Here is an 11,655-nt window from a genome sequence, read left to right as displayed (position 1 = left end):
GATTGATGAATGTGATCATAATATTGGGAAAATAGTGACTTTGAAAAAGGTAAAGAAGGAAAAAGAGAGGGAGGGTTTTCCTTTAACTTCTATGTGGAAGAAAAAAGTTCTACTTTCCTTCCACCATCCATATGTTGTTGAGATAAAGGAGGTAGTGTGGGAAGAAATGTAGATAGAATTTTTATGGTGATCGAATACATGGAACATGATCTGGAAGGACTAATGGAAGCCATAAAATAACCTTATAACCAAAGTGAAGTTAAGTGTTTGATGTTGCAACTTTTTGAAGGTGTTAAATATCTTCATGATAAGTGGGTGCTACACAGGTATAGAATCCTTTCATTTCTTTTTATGTATGCAAGTGCACACTAAATTTACAATTTATTTGTTTTATTCATTCATGGGTTAAGAGGAATGAGATTTGATCTCTTCATGTTAAAACTTGGACTAAGTGGGAACATTCTACTATGCTGATCATTTTCAAGGGACTTGAAAATTTCAATTTTTTTTTAAAAACTATCAGGATGAATTGAAAGTTTGCATTTTTGGTTTGGCTTGACAATATGGGAGTCCACTAAAACCTTATGCCCACATGGTGGTCAAATGATGGTATATATATTATTGGAACTCTTTTTAAATTTATTTGAATAATCTCCCATGGAGTTTATTATGTTTGTCTTGTATTCATGTAAGTCATTATTTAGTTCCTTCTTGTATCATTACAAGCTAATGCCTTGATTATCTTCTTGGTAAATGGTTTTACAATTCCATACCAGTGGATGTTTTAAAATAATAAAGTCTAGCAAACATCATTTCCCTCTCAACAATATTACAATGTAATTATTGTTTTTGTTTTGTTACTAAAAAGAAGCATGCCATGCCATGTTTGGAATCAATTGCATTTGATCTTTTGAATCGACTGCTTACATATGATACCAACAAGGTTACAATTTTACGTGGAACATGATTTAATGCTGAATAATCATGATTTTTTACAACTTCCAGATGCTCTTAGTTTTTATGAGGTTTTGTATGATTTTTCCAACTTAATTATCATGTCCTTTGAAGAGTGTAGATCTAGACGAATAATCTTCCATGTGAGAGCATTGGAATTGAAGCATAGTGTTTACCCAAAAAATAGAGATGGAAGATCACTCAATTTCATGATGAGTCAGGTTTCAAGCTCTCAAGTCTTCTCCTCCTTATTTAGCACCCTACAACATATAGATATTTAATCCCTTTATCATTGTAAATACCTTGCTTTTGCAAATTTATCTGGGTTCATGTTTTGAAGCGCTTGTTGAATCTAAAATTTTTTAAAAAAATTGTAAAGTAATTGCATGTATATCTTGTGAGAAAATCCTTTGAAGCATAATAGAACTTGAATTATTCAATACTTGAATTGTTGATATAATAGAAAAATGTTGTCCACAAGATTCAAGTAACTTATTCTAATATTCTCCATTGATGAAATATTCTTAATTCATTTTTAAATGGCCTTTACTAGGGCACAAAGGTTTCATTATTTATTTTGGATTAACAATTAGTTATTTGAATTGATTGAAGTATTCCAACCAATACATGCCATAACCAGTATGATATTGTAATAAAAATTTCAGCACACTATGAATGGAAAATTAGATGTTTTATGAGTTGATTATAGAAAATGAGAAGGGGATTTATTACCAACCTATTAATGCCATCACCAATTTCTTAATTAGATGCGCTACATATCGAATTCTACTTAATCTTGTTGCATTTTCTTCTTCATATGCCAAATTCTGATGGAGTCGACTTGGGGATCTCAAGAAAAGATAAGAATGCCTCAACAATATTGTTGAACTTAAAGTTACTTATGCACACTAATTTCTACAATTTCATGATTTTATTTAGATATCTGACAATATCATTTGATTCTTTAAATTAACTCTACTCAAGCCAAATTAATTTAAGCACTTATAAACTATGACATCATTGGGAAAATAATTTGGATGCTTTTCTACTAAAGTATGGACAACTTAAAATTCTATGACTATTGAAACATCTAAATCACTGAACAGTAATGTCACCTCTATCTGATTGTCATTGTGTATGTTGTAGCAATAAGGTTCTTCTTATTATTCTGGGTAGTTCTATATATTTTCAGAGTCAATTAGAATAATGTCTCACTTGCTAAAATGATTTTGTCCTCCATTTTGTCAACCTTGAGGCCCTTATGGCCAAAGCACATAAATGGGAATCAAGATGGAAAATGACAATTTAGTTTAGCACAAACATGTTTACATACAACTGCAAGAAAATTAGTTTTGGCCAATGTACATAAAGTGGTGTAGCTAAGGATAGTAAAATTGGTAGAGAAGTACGCAAAAGCCTACAATGCAACGGTAACTTGCAAGCCTCTCACGTGGGAGGTCTTGGGTTCAAATCTACCTTCGCTTAATGTATAATAATAATTAATTCCAACAAATAATAATAATTAATCTAGGCTTCAACCGTTTACTGATCAAAAAGAAAAAAAATTGGTAGAGAAGTAAAACAAAACATACAAAGGCTTCAAAATATTGAGAACTTAAATAACTTGAAACACATCGATTCAACGAAAATAAATAAGCCACTAAACAAAATAAAAAAAATTATGCTACAAGAATACATACATTCATATGTGATGTTGTATGGCATAGGTAATCAATATCAGTTCATGGCCAAAGTACATAAATGGGATTCAAGATGCAAGATAACAATTTAGGATAACACATCATGATTAATTGTTTTATGATCATATATTGGAAACTTTCATCCTGTTGCATATTTCCACAACACAATCATTGTTATTTGTGGTTGGACATGTATTTTTTTCATTTCTTCTTCAAAGGTGAGTACTCCAATATAGTTTCTCACTTGTAGAATTAATGGGGCCTGATTGGGACCAAAGTTCCTTTTTGTAACAGTTGAAAATTTACAGCACCAATTTGCATATTGGAAATACAAATGTGGAAGCCTTATTATTGAAATTGAAGAAATCTCAAAGATTTGTAACCATTATATCCTCGCAGGAGGACATCTACTTGTGAATGAGATTACCACATATGATGATTCATCCTTCCTTTGATTAAATCTAAAGCAATGGAGGTAATTAGCATTCCTTCCGACAATAGAGACCAATAAGGGATGCACCCCATCCCCCACGTGCAAATAGTTATTGTGTAATAAAGTCTCCATATATTACCATGAGGGGCCTCATTTTGTCCCCCTTTCTTTGTAACTCCTCGATTTGGTCAGAGCTATAAAGGAGGTAGAGACAACCTAGTGGTGACCCCCCCCCAATGTAGGGCATCAACATAAACAAGAACCACACAACCATCTTATTGCCTAAATTGCACCATAAGTCCCAATTTTTTGAATACTAGGGTACAAATTCTTATAGAGAAAGAGGAGCATGAGTTGTGTGTGTTTGAGGAGGGTAAGAGTAAACAAGTGGGAAATCATTATCAATATTTGAATGGCATGATTGTTGTCTCCCATTAATACCATGTTTATAAAACATCTTCATGACAGTGGTTGTAACCCCACCTTTTGAGATAACCCTTTTCAACGGTTACCCCAAAAAAAAAAATACTGGATTGAAATAATTTGTTGACGCTTATCTTGCAATCTTCAGTTTGTATTAACTCAGCGAAAAAAACACAAAATGGATACCAATGTGAATGGGTAATAACAATAAGGAAGAATTCGTATTGTCATCAAAGTTTCAAACATTCATTAACAGTTCAAATATTGAGTATCAGAGCCCAACGGAGGAATAGGTTTCAAAGGAACTTGAGTTTGCCGTCAACAGGAGATTGTGGAATTCGATCAAGATCTGCCTTCAAAAAGTGACGCTGCTATCAAACTTATAACCCATTTTCGGGTCTGAGCACAATCATTCCCCAATGTTGACAATGCCTTCGATTCTTCCTCCTTCCGAATGGTGACTGAACGGTCTTGGAGCGTTATTCAAACCTGCGCCTGTTCTTTGTAGACGATTTTCCCTTTGGATCGGTTCGCGTTCGTTACTGCAACCACCGCATTCTCTTTGGCGCCAAATGGTGAGGGGACTTGAGTCGGGTTCAGATCTGGAGAGGGATCCTAAACCCGCGCTATCCAAGGTAAATGCCGAGACGGCAAATCTGCAAAGGGAGTAATCAATTCAATGCTCGATCCAATGTTTCCTTGCCCGCGCGATCCCATCCTGGAAATCAGACATCATGGTGTTCTGACGGCAAAAAGGGAGAAAATCCTGGTCGGATTTCGAAAGGAACTCCCGCTAATCCCTTCTCCGCAAGTAAACTTGGAAGTCTGCTAATCAAACCGCCGATTCCCACTCATCTGGTCGGCCGACGGATCATTACCTCGTGCCCACAGTAACCCTAGCGATTCAGTGGTGATGAGGAAAGAGTGTGCTAATTATCGCGCCCCAACAGAAATGTAAAGACCATGGATTGCAAGGTGAGTTTTTTCCAGTATGTAAATCCAGTGCGCTACTGTTAAAACGGCTCCGTTCATGAAAGCAAATGTCCCCAAACGGATGCACAATAAATTTGCTCCTGGTGCGTTGGTTGGCTCAGCGTTTGTTCCTCCCAAATACCCTGACTGTTGTTGTTGGCCAAAATGATTCTAATTTCTCCAATCCTCGGAGCTCCAAGACGTCACTCCGGCAACGATCCAAAATCGTTTCAGCATGAAATGGCTGAAGACCATCTCCAATGTGCAACCCTTCGGAAGATATCCCACCTCCTCAGTTATGCAGATCTAAGAGAGTTTTCGTTCTCAGAGATCTTATGGGAACTTGCAGACCGATGGCTACAAATTGCCTCAATTGAAAAAGAAATTGAATCCACAAATCGCTTACCTCCAAGGGAGCCCTATGTCCTTTATTTATCTCTTGGCCGGGAAGTTTCTGGAAATTATCCGGGATCATCTTGCACTACAAATATTAACTTTATAGAATTAAATAATTAACTTTATAAAGTTAGAATACAACCTTTATTTAATATTCGAATGAGTAGGCCCCGCTTTCTTAATTGGAAGACAAAATCGACCCTCTTCACATAATTATTTGCCTACGAGAGTCAATGATAGGCAAATCCCCTGTTATAATTATGTTGCTAAGAGAGGGACATGACAGTCCGCCCTTCCGGATATTGCTTGCCCTCAAGCAATCTCAGAGCTGGATGCTGCAAAATGGTCTCATTCTCCCAAGTAGCATCTTCGACTGGTAGATCCTTCCATTTAACCAAATATTCTCTGATTACTCTTCGGCGAAGCTGTTTTTCTCTGCTTTCTAAAATGAACTCCGGTACCATGATCAATTTCCCTTCATCATCAATCCGTGGAATAGGATATCTATTCTTAATGGTTTTCTTATTCAGCATCCTGTAATCTATACACATCCGTAACGAACCATCTTTCTTCTTAACCAAAACTACTGAGGAAGCAAAAGGAGACTTACTAGGTCTGATGTGTCCCATTGCGAGAAGCTCCTTGATGGTTTTCTCTATCTCATCTTTAAGCCTTTTGGGATGCCTGTATGGAGTAATCATGACTGGTTTAGCGCCTTCTTCCAATTCGATGATGTGCTCGATCCCTCTATCAGGTGGTGTACCAGGTGGAATATCGCTGAATACCTTACTATACCTTTCCCTCAATATCTGTATGTCGGGTTGATATTCTGTCTTGGGTTGTTCCTCCTGTGTAGGCATGAGAGTACACATGGCTGCCCATTCAAGATCCTCATGTCTCACCAATCTTTCCAATCGTCTAAGAGAGATCGTTCGGATATCACTATTCTGAATAGCTCTCAATACATGCTGCCTCCCATCTACTTCGAACTTAATCTCCATGTCCCTGAGTCGGAAAGTAACCTCACCCAATAAACGTAACCATGTCATTCCCAAAACGATATCCAAATCACCCATATTGACCACGTGGTAATCCGCTTTGAACTCATAATTATTCAGGCGTAAAGGCATGTCTCTGACTATCTTGTTACACTTAAGAGTGTATCCGTCAGCAACCTGTACACGAAGACCTTCAAATTCTTCTGTCTTAATACCACGACGCTCGACCAATCTTGCATCAATGAAGTTATGTGTAGCTCTGGTATCAACTAATGTAATCACCTTCTGCCCTGCTAGGACACCACGTAACCTGAAAGATCCTTCCTGTTGAATGCTAGACAAGCGCCCTTGCTGTAGATGCAATTCAGGTTCTTCTCTCTGTTCTGACTTTCCTGTCTCTTCCTCCGATTCTGATCCAGTATGTTCACCCTCTTTCTCCGTACTGTCGGAATCTGATCCCTCGTAATATGCCCACATAACTCTATTGGCTTTTCCTTTTGGTCGCAAGGGACAATCATGATCCCTGTCATATGGACCTTTGTAATAGAAGCATAGTTTCTTCCTTCGCAAGTCATTTAATGCTTCTGTATCTAGGGGTGTGGTAGATTTCCCTTTGGTTTCAATGCTCCTCCCTTTATTTTTATCAAACTTCCTGTTGTCTTTGAAAGAGGTAGTACTCCTGGGAGTGAACCGGCTAGAAGGAGCTGTAAGTTCCATACTTCGTGCTTTCCTCATGGCTTCCTGCAATGTTGGTGGGTCAAATGCCTTAATCCATCCCTTGAGGGGTTCAGACAATCCTTCTGTAAATAAGATAACTAACCTCCTTTCCGATACATCTGGTACCATGACTGACAACCTCTGAAATTCACTAATATAAACCTCGATATTGCCAGTCTGTTTTAATTGTGCAAGGTCGCGAAAATAAATTTCTGGATCCTTCTTATCAAAACGTTCAACTAATCTATCCACAAAGTCCTGGTATGATGTTACCTGATTGTGCTGCAAGGTAACCATTCCATGTGACCACCAGTCATGAGCTGCGCCTTCCAGATGCAAGGTAGCATATCTGATGGCATCTATTTCAGACATAGGCCTTAATGCTAGAAAGGTGTCCAACTTATGAATCCAAGCTTGTGCCGTCATCTGACCACTCCCATCGAAGAAAGGCAAGGTAAGTTTACTGACAGCTCGTTGTAACTCACTTTCATGACCTCCCCTAGGTCTCTTATTCTGGCGGCTATTCCTCATATGTTCTCTTCTTTGGTTTAGATATCGATCAAAGTTTAATAACTCACGCACATGCGGGGGTAATGCTTGCCATTCTGCCGTAGCAGCCCTAAGATCATCCTGAAAATCTTCTGGTGCATCATCTTCTCCTATCTCCTGAGCCTCTTCCCTTAGGAAGGTGGGACGAGTAGGCCTATTTGCTGTCCATGATCTGCGCCTAGGAGCACCTTGTGATCCTGCCACACTCCTATCATCGTGATCCGATGTGCCTCTTCCTTGATCTTGAATCCTGGGCTGAATAACTCTTTCCATTATGGTAGTCAAAGCCTGTAGTGTCTGAGTTATTTCTTGTTGTCCGTTAGTCATGGCTCTGTAAAATTCTCTGGTTTCATCATCGTCGACTCTGGGAAATCTTGGCGGACTCTGTCTTTCACCCATATCCCTGTTCTTGAGTACAACTCCGGAAATTAGAGTACTTTTTACCCAATCAGGATGGCAGGACTACTGCTCTGATACCACTGAGATAACCCTTTTCAACGGTTACCCCAAAAAAAAAAAATACTGGATTGAAATAATTTGTTGACGCTTATCTTGCAATCTTCAGTTTGTATTAACTCAGCGAAAAAAACACAAAATGGATACCAATGTGAATGGGTAATAACAATGAGGAAGAATTCGTATTGTCATCAAAGTTTCAAACATTCATTAACAGTTCAAATATTGAGTATCAGAGCCCAACGGAGGAATAGGTTTCAAAGGAACCTGAGTTTGCCGTCAACAGGAGATTGTGGAATTCGATCAAGATCCGCCTTCAAAAAGTGACGCTGCTATCAAACTTATAACCCATTTTCGGGTCTGAGCGCAATCATTCCCCAATGTTGACAATGCCTTCGATTCTTCCTCCTTCCGAATGGTGACTGAACGGTCTTGGAGCGTTATTCAAACCTGCGCCTGTTCTTTGTAGACGATTTTCCCTTTGGATCGGTTCGCGTTCGTTACTGCAACCACCGCATTCTCTTTGGCGCCAAATGGTGAGGGGACTTGAGTCGGGTTCAGATCTGGAGAGGGATCCTAAATCCGCGCTATCCAAGGTAAATGCCGAGACGGCGAATCTGCAAAGGGAGTAATCAATTCAATGCTCGATCCAATGTTTCCTTGCCCGCGCGATCCCATCCTGGAAATCAGACATCATGGTGTTCTGACGGCAAAAAGGGAGAAAATCCTGGTCGGATTTCGAAAGGAACTCCCACTAATCCCTTCTCCGCAAGTAAACTTGGAAGTCTGCTAATCAAACCGCCGATTCCCACTCATCTGGTCGGCCGACGGATCATTACCTCGTGCCCACAGTAACCCTAGCGATTCAGTGGTGATGAGGAAAGAGTGTGCTGATTATCGCGCCCCAACAGAAATGTAAAGACCATGGATTGCAGGGTGAGTTTTTTCCAGTATGTAAATCCAGTGCGCTACTGTTAAAACGGCTCCGTTCATGAAAGCAAATGTCCCCAAACGGATGCACAATAAATCTGCTCCTGGTGCGTTGGTTGGCTCAGCGTTTGTTCCTCCCAAATACCCTGACTGTTGTTGTTGGCCAAAATGATTCTAATTTCTCCAATCCTCGGAGCTCCAAGACGTCACTCCGGCAACGATCCAAAATAGTTTCAACATGAAATGGCTGAAAACCATCTCCAATGTGCAACCCTTCGGAAGATATCCCACCTCCTCAGTTATGCAGATCTAAGAGAGTTTTCGTTCTCAGAGATCTTATGGGAACTTGCAGACCGATGGCTACAAATTGCCTCAATTGAAAAAGAAATTGAATCCACAAATCGCTTACCTCCAAGGGAGCCCTATGTCCTTTATTTATCTCTTGGCCGGGAAGTTTCTGGAAATTATCCGGGATCATCTTGCACTACAAATATTAACTTTATAGAATTAAATAATTAACTTTATAAAGTTAGAATACAACCTTTATTTAATATTCGAATGAGTAGGCCCCGCTTTCTTAATTGGAAGACAAAATCGACCCTCTTCACATAATTATTTGCCTACGAGAGTCAATGATAGGCAAATCCCCTGTTATAATTATGTTGCTAAGAGAGGGACATGACACCTTTGCTGGCAAGCCAATAATCTGCCACATTGGGAGAGCGAAGCATCTTTGTGTCGACAAGCTTAGCCTAATAGCCACTTCTTTTTCATCTCATTGTCCATCTTAGTTGTTATGAGTTTCATACTCTATTTTGCTAGATTAGTCATCAAATCGTGAACAAAAATGCCTCTATATCTTTCCTTTCCTTGGTAAGAACACAAATTTTTTGTTGGTGTACTTATTATCATTTGTATATAGCTATTTGATTAAATGACATGTTAGAGCTTTCATTAGCGTATTCAAAATAAACCAGTTGATTGGTATTCATGAGACATGAATGGATAAAGCTCACAAATGTCAAGTTGAACACATTCTATCACCATAGGTTTATGTTAGTTGTGATAAATGTCGTGATATATTTTGGTAGATTAGTCAATGGTCCTAAACAAATGTATGGCTATTGCACCTTCCACCATAACAACAAAAAAAAATTGCCAATGTTGACAATATCATTACCAAGAAAACTATTTTGTTGAAAGATATTTCAGTGGATTCATTATCATCTTTAGAAATAAGTTGATTAATTAGTATTATTGTTGAAACATGAATAGAAGAAGCTTACTAATGTCAAGTCCAAAAAATGGGGTTTGTGGAAAATATCTAGTGAGCATGAATCCGGGGGAAGAAAAGAAGGAAGTTGGCATAAGCAGCATAACCATTCCAATATAGAGGGTTCCTACTCTTCCTCTGATGAGGCCTATAATGCTGCAGCGGCTACAATAGTGAGGGATCCTCCAAAGGACTTGAAAGTCATATGACAAGAGTGGACCTCCATTCGCATCCAGACTGCATTTCACGGATTTTTGGTAACCATTCTCAATGGATAGTGTTTACATTTGGTTTTAAGAGAGTTATTCTTATTGTATTTCTTTGGGTTTTTGGGTTTTACAGGCGAGGAGAGCACCGAATGGAGTCATGAGGCTCCAGGCATTGTTTAGGGGCCGTCAGGTAAGGAAGAAGGCAATTGTTACATTGAGGTGTATGCAATAATTGGTTAGGGTTCAGGCTTGTGTAAGAGCTCATTGTGTACAAATGTCTACGGAAGGTCAGGTTGTACAGCAAATTCTTGTTGTACACCAAAAATGAGAGAATAAACTGAGAGAATCTGAGGTATTTCTGCACAAATTGGTTAAGAAAGTTTCTCTATAATGATGTAGGTTATGGTTGCTCTTTTAAGGTCATCATGTAGGAGTATTGTGATTAATATATTGGGAATTTCGAGTGGATACCCAAATGGAGAGATTAGACACTACTGAAAATTTACTGCTGATAGGGAGAAAAGAATTCATATTGTTACCCGACATAATCTTAGGTCGCCATAGTTGTTTTCCTCTAGACTGGTGCATATATGTTGCTGTAGAAATTCGGCCAAGATAAGATTGAATTTCTGGATTGAGCAACTTAAAAAAACATGGGTTGAGCCTGTATTAGTTTTCATAGCTCAAATATTATGATCTAAATCTTTCTTAGGTATGACGTGTGATTATTTCATGGATTGTAGTAAGTTGGGGATTTTGTACATAGAAAGTTATATGAGAAATACAGAGGCGATGTAAAAGTCAAGGGAGTGGTTGAAGAAATTGATTTAAGTAATATTTAAAGATTAGTTCTGAATCTTTTGTTCGTTGAAGAGATTAGAGGTTTTCATGCATTTTGTTTTAAGTATTGTCTTGTATGTTTGAGGAGGGCGGTGTGATAGTCAAGGAACACTCGACGAAATTTGCACAAAATTAGCCATAAAAAGGGAACGATAAATTTCTTATGCTCTCTCCCATCAAGTATTTAAACAATATGCGTCTCCACTGTTCCCAAGAAAATCTACTCATGAAAAATGAAATGCACAAAACTTCACAAATTAAAAAGGAAAGAAAAAAGTAGCTATGTAACGATACTGCTCTGCACTCTTGACAACCCGTATTATTCCTTCAATGTGCACAAAACATGTACAACACGTGAAAAAAAGTAGTAAATGATTCTTACTCTTTATACAACCCCTTGAAAACATACAATCTCCAAGCAATCAAGTTTATGACAACTATCTGCAAATATTAAGTGCTCACATATCCGACCACCATAGACTGACATGCAAAGCCCTCACTACATACCACAATTAGTTCAAATGCTAGTATGACCAAACCGTATAACTCACAGTTGTTTCAAATTACAATAGATCACACCTATTTGATTACCAATGATGTCTATAATATTGCTGCAGATTTTCTTTTACCCTGATTGTGGTAATTACCCATTGGTTGTGATGCTTATCTCTTAACCCAACCTCTCATGGCGATCCATGATAATGTCCCACAGAAGCAACACAATTTACCACCAAGCAACACGTTGTCAATGTGCTGCATAAGCAACTACAGAAATATTATTTTTGTATTGTTTATTGGGGGGTAC

General features: G+C 38.4%; 1 long non-coding RNA gene across 1 annotated transcript; it reads left to right on the top strand.

The window, feature by feature from the left end:
• Nucleotides 1-9,866: 9,866 nt before the first annotated feature.
• LOC149561394 (uncharacterized) lies at nucleotides 9,867-10,868 on the top strand. The gene is made up of 2 exons (XR_016363431.1): nucleotides 9,867-10,058; nucleotides 10,144-10,868. It is a non-coding gene; the product is annotated as an uncharacterized LOC149561394 (long non-coding RNA).
• The last annotated feature ends 787 nt before the right edge of the window (nucleotides 10,869-11,655 follow it).

This window comes from Cupressus sempervirens, chromosome 4 (genome assembly GCF_028749045.1).
Source record: "Cupressus sempervirens isolate cs-2001-9-10 chromosome 4, ASM2874904v1, whole genome shotgun sequence".
Taxonomy (NCBI): domain Eukaryota; kingdom Viridiplantae; phylum Streptophyta; class Pinopsida; order Cupressales; family Cupressaceae; genus Cupressus; species Cupressus sempervirens.
The sequence above is the reverse complement of the archived record's forward strand: the minus strand, read 5'-3'. Positions and strand labels throughout refer to the sequence as shown.